At 36.3% G+C, this 18,502-nt stretch overlaps 1 protein-coding gene across 1 annotated transcript in view; it reads left to right on the top strand.

The window, feature by feature from the left end:
- Positions 1–18,502, top strand: part of LOC128240264 (zinc metalloproteinase-disintegrin-like acurhagin) — an 89,512-nt gene that overhangs the window by 38,344 nt on the left and 32,666 nt on the right. The window lies entirely within an intron of this gene.

The following is an 18,502-nucleotide window of genomic DNA, read 5'->3' as shown; positions in this document are numbered from 1 at the left end:
TTTCCAAGTGGCGCATAAGTTTTATACGCACAGTCAGAATTTTTTCATCGCCTTAAAGCAGTTTTTAAATGGAATTAGCAAGGGCGTCATGCCGACTTTGCTTCTGAAACAGTGATGTTACGTAAGTTACAACGAAATTGAAACGGAAACAGCATTGACATTGAAATTTTCAAAAAATGACGTCCAGACACGCTGTTGACGTCACGTCATTTTGCGGAATACTTACCCACCTTAAAGTGATATAAAAAAACCCACGTTTTACCATATTGATGGTTGCTCCGGGTAAGGGTATGTCAGTTGCTATGGATACCAGATATGTCAAGAGTAAGAAAAAAAATAAAAAAAAATACCAGCGCTAAACCACAATTAGTTTAAAATACATTCTCAATAGATGTCAAGATAATAGCTACATATGCATTTGCGTTTGTGGATAATGACGTTATCCCGAGAACTTCTGGGACACCCCACTTATATATGAATTCAATTTAGAACATGACATTTTTCTTGACTGTACATTTTAAATGGATGTACACATCGGTACGCACTGTCCTCACTTGGATGCAAATTGGCACACACTGTCCTCACTTGGATGCAAATTGGCACGCATTGTCCTCACTTGAATGCAATTCACACTGTCCTCATTCTGCTGCAATTTGACTCTTACGCCTGTAAATTGGCACACACTGCACTCATTTTGCTCCCAATAATAAAATGAGCCTCACTCAGCAACACACTATTATCATAAGCAATTAATACCTTTCTGGAGATGAGTTAAGAAGTTATAATGTAACATGTGAAAAATGTTACCATGTTATATTTAGTTATTTTAATTCAAAGATAATTTTTTACAAACAAATATGCAGATAATCTCTTCTAAAATAGTATATGTGTTTTAAGCCATGTGTACAATAGCTTTGCTAATCCGACCACAAAAGAGAATTTTGCTCTGTAAAATGATAAATTTATAATATGTGTCTTAGTTGCTTTATAAAATTGAATCTTACTAGAGTGATAATTTACTTGTATGTATTGTTTGTTGACTATACTTTTATTTATGAAAGTATAATGAATTGATGAGACTGAAATGCATAAGAGAACTACAAACAAAAATAGTACAACAGGGCACTATTATGCACACTCCTATTGATTTGCTACACTTTATTTCGTCGTACAAAGTATATTTAACAAAAACATGAGCGACTTCCTTCAAACCTATTCTTTGACAGTTTTAGATATATATATAGATGGTACTCTCCCGGCCATACATACCACTCTAAGAAGAAACTATTATATTAAGCTTATTTCTTGTATTATCCAATTGTTTTCAATAGATAACATCTCTTTACAAACGTTTTCTTTTAAATACGAGAGGTGTCCTAGAAGTTCGTGGAATTGTATAATAATTTTTGCAATACGGGCCCCAGTTTTTCGAAACTTCATATGTACCTTTATAATAGGAATTAGCTAATCGCACTATTTTTCTTTGTCTTTTATTCACGTAATATCAACTTCAATAAGAGTTATTAGACTTTTTATAGGAATTACTGTTACGGTTATCAAAACAAACCATATTTTATCTAGACTACCAAAATTACATTTAAGTATGTGTTTTGTCTAATTGAAATAAGTGTCTTAAGCCTATTGAGCTTAAGAAGTTCCGAGGAATTGGGGCAAAAAGATCAGCATGACAATATTTAATATTTCGAAACATAAATGTATAAATAAAAATTAAATATCAAAAGCTCCGAGAAATTGGGGCCCGGTTATTTTGAACAAAACGATCACCATGACCATATTTAATATTTCGAAACATTATTGTATTAATATCAAAAGCTTACAATAAACATAAATCCCTTATCGGATGTACGGAAACTACCCATCACACAACACCCGGAGCACGAACGACGTCGTAGACATCAGCTGACGTCAGAATACAATTCCTTGTTAACTTTTTCAACGTAATCTCCGTCGGTGTTCACACATTTCCGGTGTCTGCTGATCCATTTCTGGAATGTTTCGACGTACCACTCTTTGTACTTCTGTTTCGAGGTCATAACCAAGTCTCGTCAGTTGTTTCAATACGATCGAGAAATGCATTCCCCTCTTCTGATAAACGTTGCAGAAAGCCATTCGAACATATCACACGTCGTTCCCTGTCGTGTTCGGTCAGTCATGGAGGTACCCAGCGCGCGCTTACTTTCGACATTCCCTGTTCGTCAGTCAGAATGCGGTAAATAGTTGATATCGAGATAACCAGGTCATCTCCAATACTTCGCACTGTTGCCCGCCTGTCTTTGTAGATATGGTCTTTCACCCGATCAATTTTCGAATTCACTTGCGCTGGCCGGCCTGCCCTGGTGTCGTCTTTTATAGACAATCTACCATGATTACAGAATCGCTTATGCCACTTATATACGAACGTTTTGCCGAACGGTGTAAGCGTTGTCGACCTTTTCGCCTGCTTTACGGTTTCTGACTGATATCTGAAGGCCTACGCTCAGCTGTTGACGTCATGCCGACTTTGCTTTTGAAACAGTGGTGTTACTGAAATTACAATGAAATTAAAAAGGGAACAGCAATGACGTTGAAGTTTTCAGGAAATCACGGCCAGACACGCTGTTAACGTCACATAACGAGATTTTACCAATACAAACGCTTGCTGCGGGTAAGGTTAGGTCAGTTGCTATGGATATCAAATATGTTCAAAGTAAAAAAAATACAAAAAAATACAAGCGCTAAACCACAATTAGTTTAAAATACATTCTCAATAAATGTCAAGATAATAGCTATTTGCGTTTGTGGATAATGACGTTATTCCAAGAACTTCTGGGACACCCCTCGTATATATGAAATCAACTTAGAACATGACATTTTTCTTGAGTGTACATTCCTTCTCAATGGATGAACAAATCGATACGGACTGTCCTCACTTGGATGCAAATTGGCACACACTGTCCTCACTTGGATGCAAATTGACACACACTGTCCTCACTTGGATGCAAATGGGCACGCACTGTCCTCACTTGAATGCAATACACACTGTCCTCATTCTGCTGCAAATTGACACTAACTATCCTCTTACACCTGTAAATTGACACACACTGCACTCATTTTCTCCCTATTATAAATGAGCCCCACACTATTGTTATAAGCCAGAAATAACATAAAATAAATTTCTATAACAGAAACTTCTATAAGTTACAAGTTCGCAAAATAAACGGCTACATTAGTTGGGGTATTTTAAATGCAACTCTTTGTGATTATGTAATGGTTAATAGAATCTCTTTTAAGAACAACTGCACTTTACATTCGGTAGAATTGTTTCTGCAATTCTGAGTCAAAATGAAACGCAGTTAGAGTCTCTCCTTGGAAAAGTATGCGAAATAATTGTTCTGCTCTAAATCTGCTAAGAAAGCTTACAAAATGATTGTCTAACAGTTAAGCATAGTTTATTAATCAGTTGTCCTTTCCACCAATATGTGCCATGACAGTTTACAATATGGTGTCTGGCCAATTCAAACACATTGGCTTTGCATATTTTGCACGTATAGGGTTTGAAGTACCGTGTATATGAAGCATTCGCCGAGCTGATTGCGTGTCTTATATTATCTATACTCTAAGCAAGCAAACTAAAGCTTTGGAGGTGCAATGCTATCATGAACAGCAAAATATCGCGGAAGGTCTTCATCATTTTGTTTTCTAGCTTTCTACGTATTTGTAGTAAGCTGATTTACACACCATTCTAGCAGGCTCAATGGCATATTAGTTCGAGTCCACGTTGGTAGATATTGCATGCGTTTAACTGCTTATCTGATGTATTTTCACGCTTCAGACTATCTTACGCCAGTATTTCGTGCCAGAGTTCGTCACCGTGCAATACTGTATGTATACATAATTTCATGATAAATACGCTAAGTGTTAGCTAGTTAACATCATCAGTGGTCATCAGTGGTCTTTACTATTGCGAGGATTGAGAAAAGAGACACACTTCCTTATCTGATTTGTTCGTCAAATACATTGGTGCATTGAAAGATCCAATCTTACTCTCAAATTAGATTTACCACAATTAATACTATTGTTTTAATATTCTAAAAAGGATGAATAATTGTCAAAAGCAATGTTTTTATGAAGGATACCGAGTTTAATTTGAAAGAAATGAGCATAAAACACGATATTTCTACCTTATGAGACCATAGTTCAACACAGTAAATCTTTCAGCATTCACCAATCATTTAAAAAAATTGCGTCTTCAGCTATTAAATATAGTGACGGTTACATTCGTGTGCTTTGCAGTTCCTGTGTTGGTTATGTGTTCAGTGCCGATTTTAATATCTGTTGCATTATTGTGTTTTAGGACTAAAAATTATTGCTTTGCTTTTTGTCAACATTAAATTCATATCCCCACCTATTAGCATAGTTTTTTTACAACAATGTGGCAGTGTTAAGTCGTCTGCAAGTGTTGGATTATTGCAATGGATACTGAAGTGTAAGATAATTGCCGGTAGTTTCTTCTTTGTTGAAGAGACCGTCTTTAACGATGAGATAACTCCAAGAGGAAAGAGCCCCCCTTTACCGAATGCCTTGTTTTACATCGAAGTGGTTCCAAGCTATCCCAGGGATGTAAACGAATAATCGAATATACGATCGAAAGTTTAGTATTCGAAAGTCAAAACGGTATTCGAATATCCGAGGTTTTTTGTTGAATAAATAAAACAATTAAACCTTTTTGCCTACAACTATGTTGTTCTGTAAAAAGTTTGTTTGTTTTGTTTTACAACGGTTGGCACCCAATCACAGAGGGGTGCACTTGATGACAATGCACTTTACACGAATCATATGCACTTGCGGAATAGAGGGGACGCACCCGGCGCGCGCTCCCTCTAAAATCCTCAGTTTACTTTTAATTTCAAAATGAGAGAGAGAAAGTTATAAGACATGTTCAAAATGCATATTTTTGACTACAAATTGTTACAATGGTCTTGAAGCAGTAACTGCAAGCCAACATGCAAATAATTTATGCAATATATGTTCGGTTTATAGGGAGGGGCGCATGTGTACTGGTTGCGCTCCTTAGTTACACCCCCTCTAACGTCAACTCCTGGATCCGTCCCTGATATGGAATATATCTTCGAAAAGTAATAACAGTCCCCGTATTTTTTTTAAAAAGACACGCTATTATTATAGCGAATAACAGTTTTACTCCAACTTCTGAAAGATGCATATTGGTAATCACGTATTCAACTTCACTATCGAAAGAATAACCGACTATTCGAATATATTGCCATTCGTTTGCATCTCTAAGTCCAAAACGTAACCTTTTAGGGCACTGTGCGTGTTCGCAATTAAGCGTAGGAATGTTTCGTCAACAATATATTTCATTTCGATGATTATTGAACTATATGGTGAGCAGCAAAGACCTCGGCTATTTTCCATCGAAAACAACCTAGATATATTTAGTCGATTGACAATGTCAGAAGCAATTCATATAACTACGTTGCAAATAGATCTCGTAGTAATTTCAGTTTAGCAGCTAAACTTCCGGACTTTAATATTTGGGGTCTTCCTTTTTCATGCAATATTAACTGGCAATGAATTTGAACATAATAATATAAAATTCACGTTAAAACACTACAATAAATCAATACTATTTTTTAAAATTTGACGAACTACTTGTACTGATCTACCGGTATCCATTTGAGGTTGTTTTCGATAGAAAATAACCCAGATGTTCCGAATGGGCCCTTACGGATCACCGTAGGAAATACAACTTCTCGCGGGTCACTTTAGGTTGCCGGGTCGGGTTTAAGGTTTGTGTAGCCTATTTTATAGAGAAACCATAGACTAATTTATGTTGAAAACCTATTTCGATACTCAAGAAACGCAAATAAAAATTGTGGTTGTAGACGATATTTGAGGAAATATCAACGATTGCTTAAGGGTTAAAGCTTTAAATGCCTTTTTAACTCTCCAAACGATTTGCAATACTTTATTTCGTCATACAAAGTATATTAACAAAAACATGAGCGACCTCCCTCAAACCCATTCTTTGACAGATTTAGATATATAGTTGATACTCTCCCGACCATATATATCACTCTAAGAAGAAACCATCATATTAGTGTATTGTCCAATTGTTTTCAATAATAAACATCTCTTTACAAACGTTTTTCATAAAAAAATATGTACGAAATCAATTTAGAAAATAACATTTTTCTCGACTACGTTCTTCCCATGTGGGCCTAGAGTATGAATACAACTTGAAACTTGAATAACCTAAATGAAAGTACATATCGGTACACACTGTCCTCACATTGATGCAAATTGGCACACACCGTCCTCACTTGGATGCAAAAACATGCACACACTGTCCTCACTTGGATGCAAATGGGCACGCACTGTCCTCAATTGGATGCAAATGGGCACACACTGTCCTCATTCTGCTGCAAATTGATACTGACTGTCCTCTTACGCGAAAATGCATGGAAACCAGTCATATAAGATTGCTGACAAAAAAGGATCTCAGATGTTTATATTTTAGTTCAAAAATAGATGTTTTATGCATTTTTCTTAAACCATTATTAACGCTACGAGCCATAAAACAATATTTTCGAACGGAAATAAGAAAATATGCAATTTGATCCCCTGTCAGCAGTCTTCAATCACTGGTGTGCAGATATTTACGCAAAATTGGCTCATTCCAAGACAAAAAAGTTGCCAAAACGGTAAATCTGTGAGAATGCAGCTTTAAACGACGTATTCATTAACATTAAAAGAGCAAATTCAAAGAAAGCATACAAGCAGATTGATCAAAACCCATAGAATAGGATCGGGTCGGTCGGTCGGGCGACAAACAAACTTGTTTTGGCCTTATAGAACACGCGGTGCTCATCGCGCGTGTCCTCACTTGGATGCAAATTGACACACACTGTCCTCACTTGGATGCAAATGGGCACGCACTGTCCTCACTTGAATGCAATACACACTGTCCTCATTCTGCTGCAAATTGACACTAACTATCCTCTTACGCCTGTAAATTGACACACACTGCACTCATTTTCTCCCTATTATAAATGAGCCCCACACTATTGTTATAAGCCAGAAATAACATAAAATAAATTTCTATAACAGAAACTTCTATAAGTTACAAGTTCGCAAAATAAACGGCTACATTAGTTGGGGTATTTTAAATGCAACTCTTTGTGATTATGTAATGGTTAATAGAATCTCTTTTAAGAACAACTGCACTTTACATTCGGTAGAATTGTTTCTGCAATTCTGAGTCAAAATGAAACGCAGTTAGAGTCTCTCCTTGAAAAAGTATGCGAAATAATTGTTCTGCTCTAAATCTGCTAAGAAAGCTTACAAATGATTGTCTAACAGTTAAGCATAGTTTATTAATCAGTTGTCCTTTCCACCAATATGTGCCATGACAGTTTACAATATGGTGTCTGGCCAATTCAAACACATTGGCTTTACATATTTTGCACGTATAGGGTTTGAAGTACCATGTATATGAAGCATTCGCCGAGCTGATTGCGTGTCTTATATTATCTATACTCTAAGCAAGCAACTAAAGCTTTGGAGGTGCAATGCTATCATGAACAGCAAAATATCGCGGAAGGTCTTCATCATTTTGTTTTCTAGCTTTCTACGTATTTGTAGTAAGCTGATTTACACACCATTCTAGCAGGCTCAATGGCATATTAGTTCGAGTCCACGTTGGTAGATATTGCATGCGTTTAACTGCTTATCTGATGTATTTTCACGCTTCAGACTATCTTGCGCCAGTATTTCGTGCCAGAGTTCGTCACCGTGCAATACTGTATGTATACATAATTTCATGATAAATACGCTAAGTGTTAGCTAGTTAACATCATCAGTGGTCATCAGTGGTCTTTACTATTGCGAGGATTGAGAAAAGAGACACACTTCCTTATCTGATTTGTTCGTCAAATACATTGGTGCATTGAAAGATCCAATCTTACTCTCAAATTAGATTTACCACAATTAATACTATTGTTTTAATATTCTAAAAAGGATGAATAATTGTCAAAAGCAATGTTTTTATGAAGGATACCGAGTTTAATTTGAAAGAAATGAGCATAAAACACGATATTTCTACCTTATGAGACCATAGTTCAACACAGTAAATCTTTCAGCATTCACCAATCATTTAAAAAAATTGCGTCTTCAGCTATTAAATATAGTGACGGTTACATTCGTGTGCTTTGCAGTTCCTGTGTTGGTTATGTGTTCAGTGCCGATTTTAATATCTGTTGCATTATTGTGTTTTAGGACTAAAAATTATTGCTTTGCTTTTTGTCAACATTAAATTCATATCCCCACCTATTAGCATAGTTTTTTTACAACAATGTGGCAGTGTTAAGTCGTCTGCAAGTGTTGGATTATTGCAATGGATACTGAAGTGTAAGATAATTGCCGGTAGTTCTTCTTTGTTGAAGAGACCGTCTTTAACGATGAGATAACTCCAAGAGGAAAGAGCCCCCCTTTACCGAATGCCTTGTTTTACATCGAAGTGGTTCCAAGCTATCCCAGGGATGTAAACGAATAATCGAATATACGATCGAAAGTTTAGTATTCGAAAGTCAAAATCGGTATTCGAATATCCGAGGTTTTTTGTTGAATAAATAAAACAATTAAACCTTTTTGCCTACAACTATGTTGTTCTGTAAAAAGTTTGTTTGTTTTGTTTTACAACGGTTGGCACCCAATCACAGAGGGGTGCACTTGATGACAATGCACTTTACACGAATCATATGCACTTGCGGAATTAGAGGGGACGCACCCGGCGCGCGCTCCCTCTAAAATCCTCAGTTTACTTTTAATTTCAAAATGAGAGAGAGAAAGTTATAAGACATGTTCAAAATGCATATTTTTGACTACAAATTGTTACAATGGTCTTGAAGCAGTAACTGCAAGCCAACATGCAAATAATTTATGCAATATATGTTCGGTTTATAGGGAGGGGCGCATGTGTACTGGTTGCGCTCCTTAGTTACACCCCCTCTAACGTCAACTCCTGGATCCGTCCCTGATATGGAATATATCTTCGAAAAGTAATAACAGTCCCCGTATTTTTTTTAAAAAGACACGCTATTATTATAGCGAATAACAGTTTTACTCCAACTTCTGAAAGATGCATATTGGTAATCACGTATTCAACTTCACTATCGAAAGAATAACCGACTATTCGAATATATTGCCATTCGTTTGCATCTCTAAGTCCAAAACGTAACCTTTTAGGGCACTGTGCGTGTTCGCAATTAAGCGTAGGAATGTTTCGTCAACAATATATTTCATTTCGATGATTATTGAACTATATGGTGAGCAGCAAAGACCTCGGCTATTTTCCATCGAAAACAACCTAGATATATTTAGTCGATTGACAATGTCAGAAGCAATTCATATAACTACGTTGCAAATAGATCTCGTAGTAATTTCAGTTTAGCAGCTAAACTTCCGGACTTTAATATTTGGGGTCTTCCTTTTTCATGCAATATTAACTGGCAATGAATTTGAACATAATAATATAAAATTCACGTTAAAACACTACAATAAATCAATACTATTTTTTAAAATTTGACGAACTACTTGTACTGATCTACCGGTATCCATTTGAGGTTGTTTTCGATAGAAAATAACCCAGATGTTCCGAATGGGCCCTTACGGATCACCGTAGGAAATACAACTTCTCGCGGGTCACTTTAGGTTGCCGGGTCGGGTTTAAGGTTTGTGTAGCCTATTTTATAGAGAAACCATAGACTAATTTATGTTGAAAACCTATTTCGATACTCAAGAAACGCAAATAAAAATTGTGGTTGTAGACGATATTTGAGGAAATATCAACGATTGCTTAAGGGTTAAAGCTTTAAATGCCTTTTTAACTCTCCAAACGATTTGCAATACTTTATTTCGTCATACAAAGTATATTAACAAAAACATGAGCGACCTCCCTCAAACCCATTCTTTGACAGATTTAGATATATAGTTGATACTCTCCCGACCATATATATCACTCTAAGAAGAAACCATCATATTAGTGTATTGTCCAATTGTTTTCAATAATAAACATCTCTTTACAAACGTTTTTCATAAAAAAATATGTACGAAATCAATTTAGAAAATAACATTTTTCTCGACTACGTTCTTCCCATGTGGGCCTAGAGTATGAATACAACTTGAAACTTGAATAACCTAAATGAAAGTACATATCGGTACACACTGTCCTCACATTGATGCAAATTGGCACACACCGTCCTCACTTGGATGCAAAAACATGCACACACTGTCCTCACTTGGATGCAAATGGGCACGCACTGTCCTCAATTGGATGCAAATGGGCACACACTGTCCTCATTCTGCTGCAAATTGATACTGACTGTCCTCTTACGCGAAAATGCATGGAAACCAGTCATATAAGATTGCTGACAAAAAAGGATCTCAGATGTTTATATTTTAGTTCAAAAATAGATGTTTTATGCATTTTTCTTAAACCATTATTAACGCTACGAGCCATAAAACAATATTTTCGAACGGAAATAAGAAAATATGCAATTTGATCCCCTGTCAGCAGTCTTCAATCACTGGTGTGCAGATATTTACGCAAAATTGGCTCATTCCAAGACAAAAAAGTTGCCAAAACGGTAAATCTGTGAGAATGCAGCTTTAAACGACGTATTCATTAACATTAAAAGAGCAAATTCAAAGAAAGCATACAAGCAGATTGATCAAAACCCATAGAATAGGATCGGGTCGGTCGGTCGGGCGACAAACAAACTTGTTTTGGCCTTATAGAACACGCGGTGCTCATCGCGCGTGTCCTCACTTGGATGCAAATTGACACACACTGTCCTCACTTGGATGCAAATGGGCACGCACTGTCCTCACTTGAATGCAATACACACTGTCCTCATTCTGCTGCAAATTGACACTAACTATCCTCTTACGCCTGTAAATTGACACACACTGCACTCATTTTCTCCCTATTATAAATGAGCCCCACACTATTGTTATAAGCCAGAAATAACATAAAATAAATTTCTATAACAGAAACTTCTATAAGTTACAAGTTCGCAAAATAAACGGCTACATTAGTTGGGGTATTTTAAATGCAACTCTTTGTGATTATGTAATGGTTAATAGAATCTCTTTTAAGAACAACTGCACTTTACATTCGGTAGAATTGTTTCTGCAATTCTGAGTCAAAATGAAACGCAGTTAGAGTCTCTCCTTGGAAAAGTATGCGAAATAATTGTTCTGCTCTAAATCTGCTAAGAAAGCTTACAAAATGATTGTCTAACAGTTAAGCATAGTTTATTAATCAGTTGTCCTTTCCACCAATATGTGCCATGACAGTTTACAATATGGTGTCTGGCCAATTCAAACACATTGGCTTTGCATATTTTGCACGTATAGGGTTTGAAGTACCGTGTATATGAAGCATTCGCCGAGCTGATTGCGTGTCTTATATTATCTATACTCTAAGCAAGCAACTAAAGCTTTGGAGGTGCAATGCTATCATGAACAGCAAAATATCGCGGAAGGTCTTCATCATTTTGTTTTCTAGCTTTCTACGTATTTGTAGTAAGCTGATTTACACACCATTCTAGCAGGCTCAATGGCATATTAGTTCGAGTCCACGTTGGTAGATATTGCATGCGTTTAACTGCTTATCTGATGTATTTTCACGCTTCAGACTATCTTGCGCCAGTATTTCGTGCCAGAGTTCGTCACCGTGCAATACTGTATGTATACATAATTTCATGATAAATACGCTAAGTGTTAGCTAGTTAACATCATCAGTGGTCATCAGTGGTCTTTACTATTGCGAGGATTGAGAAAAGAGACACACTTCCTTATCTGATTTGTTCGTCAAATACATTGGTGCATTGAAAGATCCAATCTTACTCTCAAATTAGATTTACCACAATTAATACTATTGTTTTAATATTCTAAAAAGGATGAATAATTGTCAAAAGCAATGTTTTTATGAAGGATACCGAGTTTAATTTGAAAGAAATGAGCATAAAACACGATATTTCTACCTTATGAGACCATAGTTCAACACAGTAAATCTTTCAGCATTCACCAATCATTTAAAAAAATTGCGTCTTCAGCTATTAAATATAGTGACGGTTACATTCGTGTGCTTTGCAGTTCCTGTGTTGGTTATGTGTTCAGTGCCGATTTTAATATCTGTTGCATTATTGTGTTTTAGGACTAAAAATTATTGCTTTGCTTTTTGTCAACATTAAATTCATATCCCCACCTATTAGCATAGTTTTTTTACAACAATGTGGCAGTGTTAAGTCGTCTGCAAGTGTTGGATTATTGCAATGGATACTGAAGTGTAAGATAATTGCCGGTAGTTTCTTCTTTGTTGAAGAGACCGTCTTTAACGATGAGATAACTCCAAGAGGAAAGAGCCCCCTTTACCGAATGCCTTGTTTTACATCGAAGTGGTTCCAAGCTATCCCAGGGATGTAAACGAATAATCGAATATACGATCGAAAGTTTAGTATTCGAAAGTCAAAATCGGTATTCGAATATCCGAGGTTTTTTGTTGAATAAATAAAACAATTAAACCTTTTTGCCTACAACTATGTTGTTCTGTAAAAAGTTTGTTTGTTTTGTTTTACAACGGTTGGCACCCAATCACAGAGGGGTGCACTTGATGACAATGCACTTTACACGAATCATATGCACTTGCGGAATTAGAGGGGACGCACCCGGCGCGCGCTCCCTCTAAAATCCTCAGTTTACTTTTAATTTCAAAATGAGAGAGAGAAAGTTATAAACATGTTCAAAATGCATATTTTTGACTACAAATTGTTACAATGGTCTTGAAGCAGTAACTGCAAGCCAACATGCAAATAATTTATGCAATATATGTTCGGTTTATAGGGAGGGGCGCATGTGTACTGGTTGCGCTCCTTAGTTACACCCCCTCTAACGTCAACTCCTGGATCCGTCCCTGATATGGAATATATCTTCGAAAAGTAATAACAGTCCCCGTATTTTTTTTAAAAAACACGCTATTATTATAGCGAATAACAGTTTTACTCCAACTTCTGAAAGATGCATATTGGTAATCACGTATTCAACTTCACTATCGAAAGAATAACCGACTATTCGAATATATTGCCATTCGTTTGCATCTCTAAGTCCAAAACGTAACCTTTTAGGGCACTGTGCGTGTTCGCAATTAAGCGTAGGAACGTTTCGTCAACAATATATTTCATTTCGATGATTATTGAACTATATGGTGAGCAGCAAAGACCTCGGCTATTTTCCATCGAAAACAACCTAGATATATTTAGTCGATTGACAATGTCAGAAGCAATTCATATAACTACGTTGCAAATAGATCTCGTAGTAATTTCAATTTAGCAGCTAAACTTCCGGACTTTAATATTTGGGGTCTTCCTTTTTCATGCAATATTAACTGGCAATGAATTTGAACATAATAATATAAAATTCACGTTAAAACACTACAATAAATCAATACTATTTTTTAAAATTTGACGAACTACTTGTACTGATCTACCGGTATCCATTTGAGGTTGTTTTCGATAGAAAATAACCCAGATGTTCCGAATGGGCCCTTACGGATCACCGTAGGAAATACAACTTCTCGCGGGTCACTTTAGGTTGCCGGGTCGGGTTTAAGGTTTGTGTAGCCTATTTTATAGAGAAACCATAGACTAATTTATGTTGAAAACCTATTTCGATACTCAAGAAACGCAAATAAAAATTGTGGTTGTAGACGATATTTGAGGAAATATCAACGATTGCTTAAGGGTTAAAGCTTTAAATGCCTTTTTAACTCTCCAAACGATTTGCAATACTTTATTTCGTCATACAAAGTATATTAACAAAAACATGAGCGACCTCCCTCAAACCCATTCTTTGACAGATTTAGATATATAGTTGATACTCTCCCGACCATATATATCACTCTAAGAAGAAACCATCATATTAGTGTATTGTCCAATTGTTTTCAATAATAAACATCTCTTTACAAACGTTTTTCATAAAAAAATATGTACGAAATCAATTTAGAAAATAACATTTTTCTCGACTACGTTCTTCCCATGTGGGCCTAGAGTATGAATACAACTTGAAACTTGAAAACCTAAATGAAAGTACATATCGGTACACACTGTCCTCACATTGATGCAAATTGGCACACACCGTCCTCACTTGGATGCAAAAACATGCACACACTGTCCTCACTTGGATGCAAATGGGCACGCACTGTCCTCAATTGGATGCAAATGGGCACACACTTCCTCATTCTGCTGCAAATTGATACTGACTGTCCTCTTACGCGAAAATGCATGGAAACCAGTCATATAAGATTGCTGACAAAAAAGGATCTCAGATGTTTATATTTTAGTTCAAAAATAGATGTTTTATGCATTTTTCTTAAACCATTATTAACGCTTCGAGCCATAAAACAATATTTTCGAACGGAAATAAGAAAATATGCAATTTGATCCCCTGTCAGCAGTCTTCAATCACTGGTGTGCAGATATTTACGCAAAATTGGCTCATTCCAAGACAAAAAAGTTGCCCAAACGGTAAATCTGTGAGAATGCAGCTTTAAACGACGTATTCATTAACATTAAAAGAGCAAATTCAAAGAAAGCATACAAGCAGATTGATCAAAACCCATAGAATAGGATCGGGTCGGTCGGTCGGGCGACAAACAAACTTGTTTTGGCCTTATAGAACACGCGGTGCTCATCGCGCGGGTTCTTCGAAAGCAAGACTCCCATGGGAGATTTCATGGACTATATTTGATGCGCCGAACGACAGCACTTAGCCGTTGTCATGTAGAATAATGACCCCTCATTTAATTATGGTCAATTTACAACGTATAAAGTGATCCCTACATATATACGTCAACATGTGCTCCGATAGATACATATCCGAGGATATAAGTTTACAGCAAGACCTTACCAAATTGGGTGCACGGGCTACGAGCACATGAATAGTTTTTGTCACAGAGGGAAAAAATAACACTGTATTTAAGTGTTGTTTTCTAAGCCATATAATTCCGAAAGCTGGAGTTGGCATGCATTAAAACGGCTTGGTTATAAATTTTATAAATTCAACGACATATATTAACTTAATGAACTTATTTACAGGAATAATGTGTTCGTTTGTGGCAAGTTGCATAACTTCAATATTAAAAGAGTTATGGCCCTTTGAAACATTTTAAACAACACATATTTTTCATGATTTATAAGCCCGTTTGTAAAACAGGACGCATACAAGTGTCATTTGCCGCATACACGCGGGAAGGGTCCAGTATGTTGTCTAAAACATATATATTGTGAATAACTTTAGAACCATTAGTCGAATCAGGTGATCGATATAGGGCCATCTTGTTTAAAATTCTGTTAAGATTGAGCTATTCCACACACTTTAATGAACAAACACCGGACAACAATTGATTGATACTAAATTGACCATACATGCTTGTAAAAACAAGTCTAAAACATGTATCGTTTATTAGCGTAATTTTCCGCGAGATCGGGCATAGTGGTCACAATTTTCAGCAATTTTTAACAACAGCCCAAATTTGAACTTCTGGTTAAACTTATCATTTTACCGATCACTTTGCACAATTCTTTTTGAAGGCTGATAAAACGTGAACGAGTTTTTTCAAAGCTGCACTCTCACTGATTGACTTTTATAAAAGATGTCTCAGAATCAGCTGATTTTGACAATAATCTCTTCATTTCAGTCATATAAGTTATCTCACAATATAACAGATGGCAATTGTGTGGAGATTGGGCGAAAATTTCCGTTTTCTTGCAGCGTTAGTAATGCTTTTACCCATAATTCAACTTTCGAACGTAAATATAAAAGACAAAAAATAAAAAGGCTGTCAAAATAGTCAGTCGGTGAGTGTGCAGCTGTAAGAAATTTAGAATAACTTTGCACAAGAATCCATCACGAGAAGACGGCATGTCGCATACAAGATCCATGTGTCTCAAAGGTCAAGGTCACCGTCTCGACGTCTAGAACTAAGCACAAGAATCCATCACGAGAAGACGGCATGTCGCATACAATATCCATGTGTCTCAAAGGTCAAGGACACAGTCTCGACGTCTAGAACTTAGCACAAGAATCCATCACGAGAAGACGGCATGTCGCATACAAGATCCATGTGTCTCAAAGGTCAAGGTCACCGTCTCGACGTCTAGAACTTGGCACAAGTATTCATCACGAGAAGACGGCACGTCGCATACAAGATCCATGTGTCTCAAAGGTCAAGGTCGCAGTCTCGACGTCTAGAACTTGGCACAAGAATTCATCACGAGAAGACGGCATGTCGCATACAAGATCCATGTGTCTCAAAGGTCAAGGACACAGTCTCGACGTCTAGTTTCAATTACTTTGTTTTAAAATACATTTGTATCGCATACATAAATTGGACGGGGCTAAATTTGACACCAGGCAAATCAACATAGACGAGACTCTATCTAAACGATCATAGTTGGTCATTCGTAAGGAAGTTAGTGGCTGTTGAGGATGTCCATGGTTACTTCTAATGAACAATCTTTAAGGACCATACTAAGATTAAACGTTCCCAGTATAAAGGATCTTGGCCTTGTGGTTTCAGACGAGGTTTTCCTATATTATTGTTCAGGAAACCGGTGACATGCTGGGCAGGAACAGCTTGACCCCAGTGGCATTATTTGAACATTCTTGGTAAGACTACTACATGATGCTACAATCAAAAACTAATGATCCAACAAATGCAGTTTCAGCCAAGCTAAGACGTTACCTATATGATAATATTGTATTTATAAAACAGGTGGCCCCGATGCGTGGCCAATTTTGACTCCAGACCGAAACTTAGCTATTTGCCAACATGTTTTAAAGTTCTTCTTTCCGTTGCCATGATATCTAGAGTTCTGCATGGTATTAAAATCTTCGAACAATTTTGAAAGGGGGCCTCACAAGGAAAACATACTTGCTAAACACATTTATTATGAGAATATTCATGTAAGGTTGCATATGACCATATTAATAAACAAATATTTTGCCATTACATAAATGGATAGTGCAGGTACCATTTTTGTTGTTATTTTGCACAATTTTCTTTCAAAATACACTAGTTATTTTAGAATATACAGTCTAAAAAATGTATCACTTCTTCGTGTTTAACACAATATTAAAAGGTATATAAAAGTTTATAATTTTACACTTAAAGAGATTAAAGATGTTTAGTATATATGCTTTCAAGTGGTTTTTAGGGATATATCAGTGAGAAAGAAATTGATTGTTTGAAACAGTAAAAATATCAATTCGATATTTTTTTACTGATTTGAAATTATAGCCTGCTCTGCTATCCAAAACAAAATTCAGAGCACACAGGGCTGTGACACAAAATCAATGGCGTTTCGTGGAAATATAATGCAATTAAATGTCTCAATATACCAATTTTAGGCATATACTAAAAAAAGTTGTTTTAGTTTTGAAACACAATATATTTCACAATTGTGAACACCAACTAGAACTCCGCAAGTCGGATGTGTCGCCTGACGAATTATTTACTGTCGACATTATAGCTGTTCGATTGGCATTTTATTCATTTATAGACAATGATGTTGCCATTTAACTTTCAAGTGTAGGTGGCATTTGAACCCTCAATCAGATATACCTACGGAATAAGTTTCAGGTTGAAATCTCCTATAGTTTACGAGATATGCCACGGACAAAACCTAAGCAAGAAAATTAACAAAGGGCAATAACTCTAAAAATATGGCAGCAAGAGTAACGGTTCTTGTGCACTGCACTTGCCCTCAATGAGATATACCTAGCTATGAAGTTTCAAGTTGATACCTCTTATATTCTTCAAGATATGGCCCGGACAAAACTTAAAGCATGAAAATTAACAAAGGGCAATAATTTTAAAACTAAGAAAGCAAGAGTTACTGTTATTGTGCACTGCACTTGCCCTCAATGAGATCTGTCTAGCTATGAAGTTTCAAGTTGATACCTCTTATATTCTTCAAGATATGGCCTGGACAAAACTTTAAGCATGAAAATTAACAAAGGGCAATAATTTTAAAACTAAGAAAGCAAGAGTTACTGTTATTGTGCACTGCACTTGCCCTCCATGAGATCTATCTACATATGATGTTTCAAGTTGATAACTCTTATATTCTACAAGATATGCCCCGGACAAAACTTTAAGCATGAAAAATAACAAAGGGCAAAACTCTAAAAATATGGAAGCAAGAGTAACAGTTCTTGTGCACTGCACTTGCCCTCAATGAGATATATCTAGCTATGAAGTTTCAAGTTGATACCTCTTATATTCTTCAAGATATGCCCCGGACAAAACTTTAAGCATGAAAATTAACAAAGGGCAATAACTTTAAAACTAAGAAAGCAAGAGTTACTGTTATTGTGCACTGCACTTGCCCTCCATGAGATCTATCTACATATGAAGTTTCAA

Source organism: Mya arenaria, chromosome 7 (assembly GCF_026914265.1).
Source record: "Mya arenaria isolate MELC-2E11 chromosome 7, ASM2691426v1".
Taxonomy (NCBI): Eukaryota; Metazoa; Mollusca; class Bivalvia; order Myida; family Myidae; genus Mya; species Mya arenaria.
This window is presented reverse-complemented; position numbering and strand designations above follow the sequence as displayed.